Genomic DNA, 5,664 nt, shown 5'->3' with positions numbered 1-5,664 from the left:
TATAGCATTAACATTTGTAAAACAGGTTTCAAGTTTCTCCTGATATGCATTGCATTGTGAAATTATTGTATGTTATATACACAAAAGAAAACTGAAGTTTAATATCTTAAACAAATTGTATGATCTTTGTCCTAATACTTCGTCAAATGGAAAAAAAGCCGGGGGGGAAGCCGGGGGTGGGGGGAGGTTTGAATATTTCTAATAAATTTAAGACGATATATTTCACAATAGCAAGTTCTGAGCAGTCTCAGTTGATACCGATACACTCCATGATACAGACTGCTGTTACAGTGGCCCTATTCATTGCTTATAGTAGTAATTACCAACATGTACAGCAGCTCTCTTTTTACTTTGCAAGTAGCCTCGAAAAAGAAGCCCCATCTTAACAGGAGTCCATCTCGAACCATACAAATTTCGCAAAAAAGAAGCCTGGGGCAAGGTTTTACGGTACTATAGTGAAAATGGAGAAAATTATACCATATATCAATATCAATAGTAAAAGATCATTTATGAAGCCTAGATCTTTGTCAATACCAATTGCATGAGTGCTAAATTTAAGAATTCACTGAAGTTCAGCTGTCCTTCGAAAGAGGTACATTTATTTTAGTATCTTAAAATATTGTTTTGTGATTGTAAAGGAAGCGGAGTGTACTGTAGGATTCTAGCAAAGCGTATACAATAATATCACAAATACACAGACCTGTTTGATGCATTACATGTTTAATCAGTATTAAAATACCGGTACCTGTTTACTACATTTCTGAAAGCTAAACAAATAAACGAAGCGGCTTCTAATTGCAACGTCAAAAAACACGTTTATCTAAGATATAAATATTTAAGTAGGCCTATTAGCTTCTCTATTTAGCATTGCTCTCACACCAATGTTATGCACACTGTCAGAGGCAGATCCAGGGGCTCACGGGGCCTGTGCCTAACCCCCGTCAGTCCCACTGAAAAAAAAAGAGGGAGAAAAATGTAAAGGAGAGGAAAAGGCAGTGTAACCATGAGTTTAGTGGCTGGTCCAGCAATGTGAGGAGAGCTTGATTTTTAACTCTCACTAAATTTTGATTTTAAATTGATTGACGACGAACCCAATACAACAATGCTATATACCAGACGCTGATTTTTTCCCCACAAATTTCATAAATCAGGATGTAAAAAAGGCCAAAAGAAACCCCTACACCTGCCATGAGTTTAGTGGCTGGTCCAGCAATGTGAGGAGAGCTTGATTTTTAACTCTCACAAATTTGGATTTTAAATTGATTGACGACGAACCCAATACAACAATGCTATATACCAGACGCTGATTTTTTCCCCACAAATTTCATAAATCAGGATGTAAAAAAGGCCAAAAGAAACCCCTACACCTGTCAATTTTTTTTAATGAATAAAATTTTAAAATTGCAAGTCTGAATGAGTACCGATTCTGGGCATTTTTGAGGTGTCATAATCATAGTTTGCTTTGCAAATCCCAGTAGAATCACTAAAATAAGTCTTCGAATAGACCTTTGGACGCCCATGAGGTGATGGGTATCAAGGAAAGGGTAGCATAGCTCCCTTCGATAGGAATTAAATAATTTTGTCGAGGAACCCTGCTTTTTACCATCTGAGATTCATTTCCGAGCTTCTAGATTCTTAAAATTTGCTCACGCTCCAACCATGATGGGGTAGAGGTATGTGTGGCCTACTCTGCCAGAATCAAGTGGGGCCTAGCCAGGCCGACCCCGCTCCCCTTAATTTTGTTCAAAACTTTTTGAAGAAAATCTAGAAAAAAAGGGAAATTTATAATCGAATTTAGATATATGATTGCCATTTCCCCATAGAGGTGTAATAATCATACACTGTTTTTTCCTCAGCCCCGATCAAAATCCATCACTGCACTTCACTCTATTTTGAGATCCTGGATCCACCACGGACTACCTATTGCTCCCCCAGGGAATTTCTGGATCCGCCCCTGACTGTCCAAAATAAGAGACCAATTGGATGATTTAATTTTTTATAGGTCAAATGTCATGATGTCATGTGGCTTTTAACGAGTAAGATACCATAAAGTGAAAAAAAAATGTTCATATAATAGTGTATAATTGTGTACAATGAATACATGGTCAATATCTCTAACACTTTGGAAAATACTTTAGTGATTTTACAGGTGTTTCTTAAATTTTAAGTATAAAAAAATTGTAATTACTCTCTGATACGCAACTTGTTGTATTAGTCTTTGTACGTGATGTGCATTTAAAGTCTTTGATCAATTACCGGTAGTACAGTATATACTGAAACATCAGTCTTGCCATATCCGACGTAATAGCCTATACAAAAAACAGTATCTTACCATTACTCTATTTCATTGTAATAGTTTTTTGTAAACGGAGTCAACTAGAGCCTATATGTAGTTGTAATTTAAAAATTTAAGCCCATAAAGTAGCAAAAAATATGTATTGAACCGTCTAGTCTTGCCATATCCGACGTATAGGCCTACAAAAACACCATATCTTAAAATTATTCTAAAATAGTTTCTTTAAATGGAGTCAACTCTATATACTTATAATTCAAATTCTTAAAAACGTAAAATAAAAACTAAAGCCTGTTTTTTATTAGACGAATATTCCATTAGTCGAATATACTGTACTTGCACAAATCAACAATTTTCGCCTATACGCATGCACAGTTTAATATTCATTCACCTAGTGGTAAATGGCCTTTAAGCCGACAAGTAGCAAAAAATATGTATTGAAACGTCTAGTCTTGCCATATCCGACGTAGTATACAAAACTATCAAACCAATATTTTAAACATTTCATTGTAATAGTTATTGTAAACGGCGTCAACTATATAGGCCTATGCTTGTACTTTAAATTCTTAAAATTTAATTTCTCAAAAACTTAAAATGAAAACTTAAGCCTGTATTAGCAAAAAAAGTATGTATTGAAACGTAAGGTCTTTCCATATCCAACATACTAGAAAACACCACATCTTACCATTATTCTTAACATTTCATTGCAATAGTTTCTGTAAACAGAGCCCATTATATATACTTGTAATTTAAATTCTTGAAAACTTAATAAAAATTTAAGTCCATAAGTAGTAAAAATATATTGAAACGTCTAGTTTTGCCATATCCGACGTACTATGAAACTATCATACCATTAACAACATTTTTAACGAGTAAAATACCATAAAGTGAAAAAAAAATGTTCATATAATAGTGTATAATTGTGTAAAATGAATACATGGTCAATATCTCTAACACTTTGGAAAATACTTTAGTGATTTTACAGGTGTTTCTTAAATTTTAAGCGTAAAAACATGGTAATTACTCTCTGATACGCAACTTGTTGTATTAGTCTTTGTACGTGATGTGCATTTAAAGTCTTTGATCAATTACTGGTAGTACAGTATATATTGAAACGTCAGTCTTACCATTATCTTACCATTATTCTAGTCAACTAGGGCCTATGTGTACTTGTAATTTAAATTCATAATTTAAAATAAAATTTAAGCCCATATATAAAGTAGCGAAAAAGTGTGTATTGAACCGTCTAGTCTTGCCATATCCGACGTATACAAAAACACAACACCTTAAAAATATTCTAAAAATGTCACATAGAAATAGTTTCTTTAAATGGAGTCAAAACTATATAGGACTACTTATAATATAAATTCTTAAAAACTTAAAATAAAAACTAAAGCCTGTTTTCTACTAGACGAATATATACCGTATTCGCACAAATTGAAAATTTTCGCCTATACGCATGCGCAGTTTAACATTCATCTTGAAAGTCTCTTGCGTATGCGTATGGGTAAAAATTGTTGTGAAAATTCGCCTAGTGGAAAACGGCCTTTAAGCCCATAAGTAGTGAAAAATATGTATTGAAACGTCTAGTCTTGCCATATCAGACGTACTATACAAAACTATCAAACCAATATTTTAAACATTTCACTGTAATAGTTATTATAAATGAAGTCAACTATACTTGTAATTTAAATTCTTAACAATTTAAAATAAACATTTAAGTTATACTGTATAAGTAGTGAAAATTGTGTATTGAAACGTCTAGTCTTGCCATATCCGACGTACTATGAAACTATCATACCATTATTTTAAACATTTCATTGTAATAGTGTCTGAAAACAGAGCCAGCTATATATACAGTACTTATAATTTAAATTCTTAAAAACTTAATAAAAACTTAAGTCCATAAGTAGTAAAAATGTATTGAAACGTCTAGTCTTGCCATATCCGACGTACCATGAAACTAGCATACAATTATTTTAAACATTTCATTGTAATAGTTTCTGTAAACAGAGCCAAATATATTACTTGTAATTTAAATTCTTGAAAACTTAAAATAAAAACTTAAGCCCATAAGTAGTAAAAATGTATTGAAACGTCTAGTTTTGCCATATCCGACGTACTATGAAACTATCATACCATAACCAACAGTTCATTGCAAGTCAATTATATACTTGCAACTTTTAAATTAAAAACTTTGCCTATAAGTAGCAAAAAGTATGTATTCAAGCGTCTAGTCTTACCATATCCGACATACTATACAAAACTATCATACCATTATTTTAAACATTTCATTGTAATGGTTATTGTAAATGGAGTCAACTTTATATACTTGTACCATACTTCAAATTCTTAAAAAACTTAAAATAAAAAGCTCATAAGAAGCAAAAAAGCATGTATGGAAACGTCTAGTCTTGCCATATCCGACGTAATACATAAAACAATATTATACCACTTGCTGGGCATTTCATTGAAATAGTTTTTGTAAACTTAGGCCTACATGTAGCCAAAAACATTAGGTTGTACTGGGATCCCAGGTGCTCCCGAAGAAAATTCTTACCAACATNTAAAAAAATACCATAAAATATAAATATATATATATATATATATATATATATATATATATATATATTATAATAATCAATGATTTAACAATAGCCATATAGGTAAAATTTCTTTATTAATTTTGTTATTTCATTGTAAAAAATGATGTAACAATAGCCATAAAGTTAACATTTCATTAAAAAATAATTCAATTAAAAGCATGTGATCTATTTGACCGCATAGCTTAAAAAAACACTATCATATTTATTAATGTGATAGAATGAATAAAATTAATTAAATTGAATTGCGTATGGGGCTTGTTCCGTGACTACCTCTGGCAGCCGTAAGGAGGCACTTATAGTAGCTACATGTTCAAATTATTCTACAACAACAGGGGCTGAAATGATAACTGCCTACTCTTCCGAAAAATGGAATGGGTTATTTAAAGTGCACACGATGCAGATATGTACACTGGACCTCATTTTAAAGTCCTTATCCAAGAGGAATTGGTTCTACCAACTGAACCGTGGGCAAAGAGCGGCTGAACCAACGCGGATGTTAAGGCTGTTGCTAGCGGCGGCTCTGCCTTACTGCTCAGCCACTCGATCGCCTCTAATAATTTGACAAATACTTTGAAGATGTTAGTGTTTTATTTCCTCAAAAAAGAAGTGCGGTGAAACACAAGTAGTTGTATCTTTCAATTAGTACAGTACGGTATAGGCCTATATTGAAATGCCTAGTCTTGCCATATCTGACGTAATACATGCCTATACCCTAAACTACTATTTAGGATGAAGATATATATATATAATATATCTAATATATAA

At 32.5% G+C, this 5,664-nt stretch overlaps 1 long non-coding RNA gene across 1 annotated transcript; it reads right to left on the bottom strand.

The window, feature by feature from the left end:
• Positions 1 to 701: 701 nt before the first annotated feature.
• On the bottom strand, positions 702 to 4,853 carry LOC117111579. Its single transcript, XR_004445891.1, has 2 exons — positions 1,368 to 4,853; positions 702 to 1,183 (listed from the first exon to the last, which is right to left on the bottom strand). It is a non-coding gene; the product is annotated as an uncharacterized LOC117111579 (long non-coding RNA).
• Between the last annotated feature and the right edge of the window lie 811 nt (positions 4,854 to 5,664).

Source organism: Anneissia japonica, unplaced genomic scaffold (genome assembly GCF_011630105.1).
Source record: "Anneissia japonica isolate Jap-2015-1 unplaced genomic scaffold, ASM1163010v1 scaffold125820_len85811_cov114, whole genome shotgun sequence".
In the NCBI taxonomy this organism is placed as follows: Eukaryota; Metazoa; Echinodermata; class Crinoidea; order Comatulida; family Comatulidae; genus Anneissia; species Anneissia japonica.
The sequence above is the reverse complement of the archived record's forward strand: the minus strand, read 5'-3'. Positions and strand labels throughout refer to the sequence as shown.